Raw genomic sequence first — 13,049 nt, forward strand, 5'->3', positions numbered from 1 at the left:
CAGAGCACCTGGTGCGCGGGCCAGGCACTGTGCCAGGAGCTGGAAGACGGGGCAGACCTTGACTGCAGAAAGGGCACGAACATGTTGAATTTGGGTGGGAAGCTGGAAGGACAGAGAGACCCTCAGCTCAGCTGGTGTGGAAGGAGCAGCAGGGAGGCCTGCAGGGAAGTGATACCCGAGCTGGGGCTTGAGAGTCGCGTGGACAACAGAACACAAAGAGCAAACAACTAGGAGTGAAGTGGAGGAGGGGAAAGGCTGGGGTGAGGTAGTCCTGTGCGCTGCCAGGAACCTGGGACTTGATGGGGGGGCACCTTAAAGTTTATCTTAAAACCTGGGCACCAGTTGGGAGCTAAGCCAATGGTTTTCTTGTCTGTGCACAAAATATTCATGAGCAACGACTGTGCTTAGTACACTCCCTTGACTGCAGAATGCACTCTAAATGCTTTTCAGAGGGTAGAAAGCCAGGTGATAATCACACATACCCAGATTCTGACTTCAATGCGCCTGTCTACGGTGACTGTAACCATCAATCCATCAAGAGATAATGAGTACTTCCCACGTTCTTTCACAAAACGCATTTTGCTTTCCTTTCTGTGTATGCCCCTCAGAGTCTGGGGTCAGGAAAAGTGTTGAAAAGCAAATAAATGGGCTCACTCATTATGACACAGGTTAAGCATCAGAACCAAGGCGCAAACTCAGATCGTGCAGATCTAAGCATCCTTGGCTTCCGAGCCCCACACAGCTTTGGCGACAGCTAGCTAGCTCTCTGTGAAGTACTCAAAGCAGCAGGTGCTGTTGGCTCCTGGGCTGACGCAGCTGTGGAGGACAGAAACCCCAGATAACTGTCAAGTGATTCGTGTGCTCACCCTTTTCCTACATTATGGATTTTTTTTTAAACTCTGCAGCGGATGACTTCCTTTCAACAGATCTTACGTAGATCCACCATTTACAAAATGGGCAATTAAAGTGGGGGCAAGAAACCGAGGGCAGAACTGAAAATCACTGACTGAAATAGATTGGGATGACGGGTACGTTGAATAATTAACCTCCCGTGGCCCCTTCTCGCCCGTCAATTCTCCCCCCTCCACTGGGGCTTTTCCTGCTCTCACTTGGGCCTTTGATGCCTCCCCAGTGGTGCCATGTTTTCCCCGAAAGGCTCACCCAGCCTCTGCCTTCCATTCTACCACCTGTCTCCCTGGGCATCGGAATAACATCTTGAGTGCCCTTGACCGCATCACTCACAGGGGAAGGCTCTGTGAAAGCCGCATGCACAGGTTCAGAGGGACAGATGTGACCAAATTGGAGACGAGAAGGACAAACTGATGACCAGTCATGCAAGCTTGTACAGACAAAGCTATCCATGGGGAAAGAGTCAAGCTGCTTACCAAGCTGCTTACCTGTTACACCCCAGGCCAACAGCAGTGCTGGATTCCTACTGAGCCTATTCTAAAAAGGCTCATGTGCCTTTAGTTCCTTCCCTGATAACCTGGCAGACTCTAGACCGGGAGGACATCACCGATGCCACCTTTGTGCTCTGGCATGGCCCTTGATTCTGTCTCCATGTGACAGTCTCAGCTGCAAAGTAGGCCCTGTGCTCTGCAGCGAGGGGTAAACTCAGCACCAGGAGGCTCGGCTTGTGAGCGTTCTCCATGGTTCTCATCTGTCTTCACCGGTGCTGCAGCTGCACATTTTTCTTATCCATCTTCTCTCCTCTCCTCATTCCTTTTTTCCCCACTCTTCCTTCCTTTACCCTTTTTCTTCATCCCATTTCATTCTCTGATCTGATGGAGAGCCCCAAAGCCACTGCAGAACCCTCCTGATGGGCCATCCTTGTCATGAATGGTTCAAAAGATACACCAGTTGTAAACAACCCCACTGCCCAGCTCTGCGTTTCTAAATATTTAATATTACATAGATTCATTAAGTCTCAGGAAGGTGGCTGATATCCTTAAAGGCAGGAACAGAATCCAAGGTGACACTAATGTGTTAAGGACACGGTCAACGGGAGAGAGGACAATAAATCCCAACCCCAGAGAAGAGAAAACCAAGTTCACTCCAGTGGGACAAACTGATCCGGAAGCACAGTGGGTGCCACGTTGGGCACAAGTCAGAAAAAGTCCAAACAAATCCAAAATGCAATAGCATGACAATCCCAGCCAGGGAGTCATCCTCCAGGCCTTCCTCAGGGTCGAGCAAATCTCTATTGGGTTATTTTACTTAAATTTTATGTCTGCAGATAAACAGAGAAGGTATTTGAAACAAAAAAAAAAAGTACCACAAGAAGAAATGGAAGCATTTTAAAAGTGGGCGGATAAAATCCGTCAATATTACGTTGTAGGCATGTATCTCCATCACAAATGCAGACATTCCAGGAATGCCCTGTTGCCTCCTCTTTAAGTTGTCTTTGACCCTGAGCCACCAACCTTCTCCCCATCTGTAGTGCTTGCCTTCCTCCCCAAACTATTCACCAGTCAGATTCTTACACAGATCAATCCTCTCCCTCCAGCCTTCTGAAAACCTTATTTAACCATGGAGATGTCATTTCTCTGGTCCCCAGAGGCCCCCCATCCATCACTGTTGGTGCCCAGTTAATAGTGTGGGAAGCTTGCTGAGATGTCAACGGTCCAGCTTGTCCATGTCCCACACGGCTGCCTCCACTGGTACCATCTCCTGGGGGCTACCTAGAGGCTAAGATGCAGGTCCCCACTAACCTTGGGACCTGCCACCTTTATCCTCTTCAGGTTACAAGAGTGACAAGTTCAGGTCACAAGTGTTAGCTGGAGTACGAGCCCTTTGCTGTGTTTGTTTCACCCCATATTTATCCATCTAGCCTTAATCAAGTCATTTTTCAACGTATTTCAAAGCAAGCTTCAAATACCAGTACACTTCTTATATTAAGTAATTAAATTTTACAGCCAACTTTTTTTTTAGACAAGTGAACTGAGTGTAACCAGAAATCTGCCTTGAATATGAAGATGAGCATTTTCTGATAAGTTGTGGATACATTTTGAAGAATGGCTCTGACTTCAGGCTGGTTTGAGAAATAACTCAGATCTGAAATCATTTCATATTTAAAATGTGATCACAGTGGTAAAAGGTCATTCACTGCCTCAGGCAACTTTGAACCTTGCTAAGGTGTATGTTGGGTGACAAGGTCGAAAGAGAGAAGGAGAGAAATAAACACATCAAGAGTGTAAGACACCCTCCCCTTACTGCACACATTAACATTTCTTGCACAATCACCGTTGGGATACTCTCATTTTGGACTTTTTCCACACCCTAACTTTAGCAAGCTAGTATTGTCTTTTAAGCACCACTTAAAGCAAACTTTTTGAAAGGAAGACTGCCAAGGAGAGGGGGATCCACATTTCTTTGTGGTTAGGATGCAATGTCCTCAATTTAATTATCCTGCAAAGAAGCAGGCTCCCCCTTTATTGTATGCTGAGGCGAGAGCAAAGACAGTACCCCAGTAAATTCATTACACATATGTAAGATTAAAAACTTATACGCTCAGACCGAGAAACAGGCGCGGCATTACAGGCTTTGTGTGTTCTGGCAATGGTGCACACCGAAGTGAATAATTGCCTTGGGTGTGCCAGGTGGACTTCATTATTTCAAGGAATTCTGTGTTTGAGTTTTTAATGACTAAAAAAGCCTTTAAAATGAGATCTAAGGACTTTTTCACCTTTTAATTTGTATACTTTGAGACGCTAAAATCTTCCTATAAAATCCATTTTTCTTAAAGTGAGCCATGCCTATAGAAGAAAATAAATCAGAGGCAATTTCTTTAACGTCTGGTTTACAAAGAGAAATGCATGAAGCTAGCACAGATCAAGAAAGAGCCAGTTTGAATGATTTTTGTTCATAGCTCTTAGTTTTAAAAAGAGTGAGGGCTCAGTATTTGAGAAACAAAAGGTTCACTGGCAAGAGTCAGCGATGAACTATGGCTGTGTTTCAGGAAATCAGGGGTCCTCTCCCTTCTGTTCCTCGTTAAGAGGTTAATTTGTACAGTGGAATAAACAAAGCCAGTGTTGGAATCCAAAGAATAGGTTTTAAACCCCGCTCTGCCTCTAATTAGCTGGGAGGCCCTGGCCTGGTTCCTCACTCCCTCTGAGCCTCGCTTTTCTCCTCTGTAAAATGGTAATGGTAGTAACTGCCTCAGAGTGTGGTTAAGAAGCGTACACAAAAGAATGCATAACAAAGGCTCAAAGTCATGTTCAAATAGAAGCTAGTTTTGTTTCTAAAGTCAAGTCCCCAGATAAGGGGACTAAATGACAGGTCTGTAAGAAGTAAGAAAGCGCGCGTATTTCCACCCCCTCTCCCCCCGTTGTCGTCCTAATTAATACAGCATCCTTTGCCAAGCAAGCATACACTACATCACAGGTGCTGCATTCATTTTGCATAAAAAAGAATTTACTAAAAAAAAAAAAAAAAAAAAAACAAAAAGAGAGAAAAAGAGGGTTTGCTTTACTTCACTGGGCATAGCTGATACCCACCGGAGATGCCATTTGCAGAGAAGTCTGATATGGATAATTGTACTTAGAGCTAAATACTGAAAAGTACACATTTCAAGCCTTTCCTATTTATCCAACAGCCAGCACATATTGAGTGTCTACTACGACGCGCCAGCCACTGTGCCCCATGCCCGACACACAAAACCAGCATGGTCCCTACTCCTGAGACGTGTATGGTCTAACGGGAAAGACAGAGACTAAACAAACACAACACACACACGCGTCAACCATGGAAAAGTATGCAGTGCCTTCCGAAATTAAACCCGGTGCAGTGAGGGGTGGGTGGAGGGGTGCGTGCAGGAAAGGCCTTTCTGAGCAAAAGGCATTTAAGCTGAGACCAGAAGAATGTCAAGAGTTGGAGAAAGACCAGACAGAAGAGCACATGTGAGAACTCAGAGGCAAAACAGAGCTTGGATTGTTGGGGAACAAATCCCATGCGGCTGGAGCTCCATGAGGGGGAGGGCAGTGCAAAGTGATTCTGAAGGGACACAGGGGTCAGGTCATGTAAGGGCCACGGTGAGGAGTTTTGATTTACGAGTAATAATGGGATTTAAGAAGTGATGGTAGGGGAGGGTGTAGCTCAGGGGTAGAGTGTGTGCTTGGTGTGCATGAGGTTCTAGGTTCAATCCCCAGCCCCTCCATTAAAAAATAAATAAACAATCCTAATAACCTCCCCCCACAAACACACAAAAATGTAATAAAGTAATAAAATTTTTTTAAAAAGTATAGCCTGAAATTATACATCTAAATTAGACATATCAATATAAAGTCATGATTTAGAACACATCTGTCACAGGGCTGTCTGCTGGGCCCGCAAGCTAAAGTCAGTTAAAAACTCTGGAGCAACGGCATTCCGCTTAACAGCATTTCTCCTTCTCAGGAACCAGGGCTCTCCGGAGAAATGGCTGTTTCAATCCTGCCATTCTAGAAAACAAGGAGGCATCCAAAACTCATATCAAAAAGATACGGGGCTAAAATGAAGACCCTCATTGGGTGACCCATGTATGGAGGGACGGAGCACGTGGAAATCCCTGTGCCTTCTGCTAGTCTTGCTGTGAACCGAAAACTGCTTTAAAAAACAAAGTGTATTAAAATTTTTTTTAAACACTCCCTCTGGCAATTTGAGTATGAAAAGGAATAATATCAATGGAATAAAACTCATTAAATCTATAAAAATTTCTTGAGATCAGATGAAACTAATGAGAACAACAAAATAGCAGGTATTCACTGAAGGCCACCAGAGTACTCAGCTCATTATGTAAAAATTGCTAAACAAACGGGAAGCATGGGGCGTTTATCCTGCTTTTCCTGCACAAACTGTATTTCAGGCTGATCACATAACTAGTTGTTGAGGGAAAGTTCTACCTAAAGCAGAGCTCCAGGTAGAAGATGCAAAAAGAAATGCAGGCACATCTTAGAGATGTCGGGGGTTTAATTCCAGACCACTGCAATAAAGTGAATATCAAAATAAAGTAAGTAACACAATTTTTCTGGTTTCCCAGTGCATCTAAAAGTTGTGTTTATACTATCCTGGAGTCTATTAAGTGTGTAATAGAATTCTATCTGAAAAAAAAATGTGTATACCTTAATTTAAAAAATGTTATTGCTAAAAAATGCTAACCATCATCTGAGCCTTCAGCGGCTCGTGATCCCTCTGCTGGTAAAGGGTCTTACCTCCACGCTGATGGCTGCTGACTGACCAGGGTGATGGCTGCAGAAGGCGGGGTGGCTGTGGCAATTTCTTACACCAAGACAACAATGAAGTTGACTGCGCAGAGTGCCTTCCTTTCATGAACCGTCTCTCTGCAGCATGCACTGCTGTTGGACAGCATTCTACCCGCACAAGTACCTTTTTCAAAACTGGAGTCTGTCCTCTCAAACTCTGCCGCTACTTTACCAACTAAGTTTATGGAATATTCTAAATTCTTCGTTGTCATTTCAACAACCTTCACAGTGTCTTCACCAGGAGTAGATTCCATCTCAAGAAACCACTGTCTTTACTCATCTGTAAGCAGCAACCCCTCATCCGTTGAAGTTTTTTCATGAGATTGCTTTAATGCAGTCACATCTTTGGGCCCCACCTCTAATTCTTCGAGAATGACCAAAATGTGATGCAGAGACACAAAGTGAGCAAATGCTGTTAGAAAAATGGTGCCATTGATCCAAGGTTGCCACAAACCTTCAGTTTGCAGGAAAAAAGTACTATCTTCAAAGTGCAGTAAAGTGAAGCACATCAAAATGTAGTCTGCCTGTAATAAAATTAGAAAATCGCCATTTTGTAACCCCTAACAAAGCAATGGAATCAAGCAAAGTCATCTATGGCTGCTAAAGCCACCAGGGGAGAGACTGATAAGGAACTTATCAGATAGTGAGTTCCTTATCAGATAAGGAAGTTTATATCAGGTAGTCCTTCCTTATTAAGGACAGTGGGAAACTGTGCCTCCTGTGATACAGCCCAGCTCCCCCAGTCTGATCTGGATAATCCTGCCTCTGGATCTTACTAGCTCCTCACAGGAACTGGGGGAGATCGAAGAACAAATTAAATGACACCAGGAAGATGCCATCTACCAAATCCAGCATCTCAGTCCTTTTACAGGACAAACAGCCTTGTTTCTTTAGTGGAGCGTCTTTTTAAAAAAAGACAAGGGAGCTATTATAAAGTTTAAAAAACATAAAGGAAATACAACCAGGTGCCAATTTTCCATAATAACAAGAACTCTAAGTGAATGACAGGTGGGGAGCTGGAGACAACAAGTACTGGGTTGTTGCTTTTCTCTTAAAGACACTTAGCTAAGCAGAGAAACAGGGTGCTGGAGGGGGTAAGGTTCAGGGAGAACATTTTAACCGTGGGCTAGAGCCAGGCTTTTGGAAACGAATGGAATGACTGAGCAGGGAACATGGGAAGCGGATGCCGTAGGAATGAGGTCCCCCAGGAAAAACAAGTGAGCAGGATGCACGCCCCTTGCGGAAGGAGCAGCCCTTGGGTAAGATGTTCTTAGAGCATACACTACCTTAATAAGAAAAAAAAGAGTTGAAATATTAAGCTGATAGCACAGACACAAAAAGGAAGCTAAGAGAACCCAGAATTGTAGGAGGGAGAAAGGTATACTGGAGAGGTAGTGGGCGCATATCACAGTGAAAGCTGGCTCACTTAGTCAAATTTTCAACATGGCTATGACTTCTGTTATATTGATGGATATTCCATGTTGACAAGATTCTTCTGTTTCTAGCTCTCTATACTGTGTCAAAAGGATTTCGGTTCATTAAGAGCCATTTGGTGCTTGTTCTACAAATTTTACGAACATGTGAACCTTCAAAATAATTAGTATATTCTTTAGCTCAACAGTTATAATCATAATCAGTATTAAAAAATTTTATAGCCTCATATGCAAAAGGATATAGGGGTCGTCTCATTCTCCACAGGTACTCAAGGGCCATGAATGTTGTACTGTCATTTTTCTGTTTGGCCTATAATCAGAAAAGGACCTTTGCTGCAAGCAGTAATTACCTAACAGTGTGTTTCAAAATCCTCTTATCAACCATGTGTAGACCATATGAACCCTGGAAGACGTAGCTGGAACATAGTCAAACTGTAATCACGTCAGTTTTCACTCTTAGGAGAATGAAAGGGAGCAAACAGTTCTTTTTTTATTTTATCTCACTTCTGTTTTTCCTTATGAAGAGGTTTTCACCCTAAATCATCGACCATAAGATCTTTGAAAAACCGAGAGGTATTGCTAAATGTTTAGCCACAAAATCTCTGGAATTTACTGCATTCTTCCATTTCTCCCTAAAAGAAATATTTTAAAAGATTTAAGCTCTTTATACATAACCACATTCATACATGTGATTTTGCGTAAGTACATAGGTATAATCACCTATACGCTTTGTAAAAAGGTGTGGTCACAAACAATGCCAATAAAGATATATTCTTGTGAACAACAACAAAAAAGATGTCATTTTTTTTCTCTCTGTTGTTTTTGGTTTTGCTTTGCTAAGCTTCTCCGCCCTCCTCTCTTCCATCTCTCTCCCACATCAGCACCCAAGGTCATCTGCACTGAGAACTTGGGATGTGCCCTCCCATACGTCTTCCATACTCAAGTATTCTTAGACCTACACATATGCATGTATCTACGCACACAGGCATTCATTTCTTAAAGCACTGTCTCATAACTGAGAGCTCATAGCATCTCTTGCATCTTACACTCACCATTGAACAACACCTTATAGAAACCCCTCCTGGTCCTCTGGTTTAGCTCTACTTCATTCTTTTAATAAATGGATGGAGGATTCCCCAGTGGGGATGTGCCCTTGATGAGCCTTCACTTTGTTTTCAGGTTTTTGCCCAATGAACAGTCACACAAGAAATTACTTGTTTATCCTTGGGGTCTTAAACCCATATCCTAGGTAGAGCTAGTTATATCTGATAGGGTCTCAAGAGTAGTGGCCACTGAACTTCCTTATTCTTTCAAGGGATGTTGCCAGATTGCTTTCCAAAAGCTGGAGGAAGAGGAAGAGTCAAAGAGAGGAAGGCAAACGTGGATAAAACGCCTGCTCCATGAATTTAAATTGCGTGCACTGAATGAGGGGACAGGTACCAGTTATTATCAGTTCTTTTCCTAAAGACTGTGGGCTCCACAGGTCACTGCCTGGTCCTCTGTTGGGGTAGGGGGCAGTCTCGAGATACACAGTGGGAGTGATGTTCCGGAATTGTGTACCTGGAGGGTCTAAAAAGGGCAGAGGCGGGAAGAGCAAAGGCTTGGAAGTCAAAGCAACCCAGCCACTGTGATATCTTGGGCAAGTTACCCAACTTCCCAGAGCTTCAGTTTCCTCATCTGCAGGATGGAGATAATGACACCAGCTTCCTCGGGTGTCTGTGAGGAGGAAACAAGAGACAGGAGGCCCTGAGCCGAGTGTCTGATGCGCCTTAAAGGTGCCCTTAGTCCTCAACTGCCTTTATGACAGCTCTGGCCCACAAGTACCATCACCTTGTCCCCCAGTAGATGAAAACCTGCTGAAGGCTGGAGCTGCATTGAATTCATAGCCTTGCATCTTTATAGAACCAATCTCTCACTTGGTTTTCTCTCCTACCAGCTACCTTAAGGTCTTTTGCTCAGTTAAATCAGCATGGATTAAAAATAAGAGCAAGAACAGCAACTTTTTGTTATGGAAAATTTCAGACTTACATTAAAATAGACATAAAGAACACCCATGATCCACTATCCAGATTCAACATTGTCAGTATGTTGATAATCTTTTTTAATCCATCTCTTGATCACTTCTTCCCATCACCCCTCTTTATCGAGTATTTTGAAGTGAATCCTGGATATCATATCATATCAATTGTTAATACTTGTGTGAATTTCTAGTAGCATCATTTACACTTGGATCACCTAAGGAAACAACTCTTTATTTTGAAAATCGGTAAAAGGAAAAAAATCAAGCATTTATTCTGCTGTATATTCTGGGGTCCCCAAGTAGTTAGTAAGGGCAATGAATGCCATGGAACTAGTAGAATTGGAAAGTGACTATTTACAGGTCTGATGAAACACTGGGACTAGGCAGCAGGTCACCCATGGCTATTAGAATTACGAAGTGGAACATGGAGGGGAAACTTAAAACAATGGCTGGATCAAACTAATCAACCCTGAACCCACTGACTTATCTTAACATCGTAACTAAAAGTGAGACAACCAGATACCATGTGCCTCTTGATGCAATGCAGTCGGAAGTACACACCATCTATGAAAAAAAAATTATGACTTGTATATATCTGATATGTTTCAATTCTTTAGTAATTATTCTTTTTTAAGCCCAAATTGTTCCATCTTTGACTAAAAGGTGCCCCTTCATCATTGGTCTTGGGTATTTTTTTTGACATAAGTTCAGTAATATTTGATAACTACCTTGCATTCTGTCATAATAAAATGCCACAAGCTCATCTCACACAATCCTTGCCCTAGTTCTAAAAATCAGTCATTTTCTAAAGGAGTCCTGGTTCCTTTTAGTGGGCAATGGCATTGAGATTATGAATCTGGACACTAGGGCTGCTCACAGCCATTGGATTGTCATTGTTTCTTGGCCTTTTCAGTGGACACAGCTAAGACGTTAATTAATAATGACTTCATACTACCATGGCCAATCCAAATTTTTGATTATAGAATTTGCACCTAACTTCATTGATTTGATACTTGTATCTCTTTTATCTTGCACTGAAGACCCAGGTTTCTAACAACATTAAGATAATTTCTTACTTGCTATTTTACATACACATATGTAAAATAAACATAATATATGCAACAACATCTAACTATCAGTATTACTACTAACAAATATTATTGCTCAGTGCAGGTTGATTTCTTTGCCGTTTAATCCTTAGGATATGTTACATTAAGAATATACAGTCAAAATAATGAGTTTTGGAATCAGTTTCTTCTATTTTCATGCATAACTTGGGTTTCCAAAGTAACCTGAAATATACTTTGATTCATGGCTTTTTTTTTCTTTTAGGAAATGCTTTGTTATTTTCTTTTAAAACATAATTACATAAAATAGTTACATGATGCCAAAGTCAAAACTTTGTTAAGTAAGATAGAGGACATGAAAAGAAGTCTCGTCTCCAAACCCATTTATTTTCACCTTGTTCTTTTCTTATATGTAACCATTCTTAATTAGTCTAATTTATACTTCCACTGTTGCCTCTTTAAAATGAAAGCAAACGCACCCATCTTTCTCAGAAGGGAGGCAACACATACGTGGTCTCAGCCTCGTTTTTTCTCACTGAACAGTATATCCTAGGGTTCCACGATCTCCACAGAGAAGGTCTTCATTCCTTTGTACAGCCTGCACAGAACCGCATTGTGTGGATGGACCCTGGTTTATTCAGCCAGTCCTCTGTGGGTGGGCACGTGGGTCCAACAAACATTTACTGCATGACTAAACTGTGCCAGGCACTGGAGATAAAGACATGGTCTCTGGCCTCAGGAAACTCAAGAGTGTAGAGGGGGTGACCTCTTGCAATACAAGTACTTTCCTCATAAGGGAGTGAGATCTTGGATCCACTCAGCACAAGGGGCACGTGGATCAGGGAAGACAGGGTCCCACACAGGAGGGATACAGTAACAGCCTGCGGATTGGCGGCCTGCTCCCACAGGGGCCTTGATATGGGAGAATCCCCTTGGGAGGAGTTTCAATGTTTGAAATTGCTTAGAAAATCGTGAGTGCCACCAATTGGTCAGAGAAGGGAAGGCCAAGTGAAAGAGGTAGAGAGGAAGGGTCCTAACCATTAAATTCCCCTGAAAATAGGAAACGTAGGTTGATGCAGAAGCCACGGTTTAACAGTAAAATTTAACACCTATATAGTACGTACCACTGACCAGAGTTTGCTCTAAGTAGCTTACATATATTTAACTTCTTTATTTCTTATAACAGTTCTAAGAAGTAGGGACGATTATTACCCACATTTTACCGTTGAAAAAAAGTAAGGCACAGACAGGTTACGGAACTTTTGCACAAGATCACAGAGCGAGTGTGACAAGTTTGGCGCAAGGAAGGAAGCGCAGATAGGATACGCATGCAGAGTCACTGCAAGCGGTGCCCTCGCCAAGGTGGGACGAAAAGTCCTCGGGTCTCCCCTCACCTTAATCACCGCCTGGGGATCGAACCTACTCTTGACACCTCTCTTCCTACACACACACACACACACACACACACACGCACGCTGATCGGAAAACTCCACAAGGTCTTTCTCTGGACGCCTGGGGGCTCGGAGGCGTGAGGAATCCGAAAGCCTGGAGGCGACCTGCTGGATGCACGGTGGAAACTAAGTCGGCCTGCGGGGCCGCGTGTGAGCAGCGGGCCTCCCGCCGAGCGTCGCTCTCTGGGGAGCAACGGGCTCTCTGACCCCTCGGGTGTCCGCCTCCCACTCCTCCGCGCTCCCTCACGCCTTGGCGCCAAAAGTTTCCTCGGACTCCTATGACGCGGAAGAAGCTCTACGAGGTCACCAGCAAGCTGCTGGGGATAGCCAGGCACCGTGACCCGCCCCCGTCCACAATCGTCCACCAGGGAACCCGCAGCGGGAGGAACGGGCTCCTCCCGCCACCCGGACACAGCTACCGCTCGGTCCCGGAGCGGCCGCCGGCGAGCAACCGGCGTCCTAAAGCACAACCCAGTGCGCAGGATACCCCAGCCCGCCGTTCGACGACTCTTAAAAAGTCTATGGCTACACACGCGAAGACAGTAGTTACAGGATAAAACGTCGAACTCTGCGCAGAAACCTGATGACAAACACAAGGGAAGATAAACTCCACATCCCAAAAATTACCCAGGATTTAAACACAACTAACTCTTCAGAGTATTGTAGAATTTAATGGATCCTCTAAGTTCACGTCAGACGGGTAATGTGCCGATGTCGTAACAAGGTTCGAGGGAGGCACAAGTCACACAGTCGCATGAACACCCAATCATCACGCTTATGAACTACAAAAGGATCAACGAGACCTGCTCGGTAGTGAGCCCCCAGGTAAGGCCCACGAA

At 43.8% G+C, this 13,049-nt stretch overlaps 1 non-coding gene across 1 annotated transcript; it reads right to left on the minus strand.

The window, feature by feature from the left end:
- Positions 1 to 12,900: 12,900 nt before the first annotated feature.
- LOC116660120 lies at positions 12,901 to 13,004 on the minus strand. Its single transcript, XR_004315505.1, has one exon. It is a non-coding gene; the product is annotated as a small nucleolar RNA U13 (small nucleolar RNA).
- Positions 13,005 to 13,049: the final 45 nt, after the last annotated feature.

Source organism: Camelus ferus, chromosome 26, assembly GCF_009834535.1.
Source record: "Camelus ferus isolate YT-003-E chromosome 26, BCGSAC_Cfer_1.0, whole genome shotgun sequence".
NCBI classification, from domain to species: Eukaryota; Metazoa; Chordata; class Mammalia; order Artiodactyla; family Camelidae; genus Camelus; species Camelus ferus.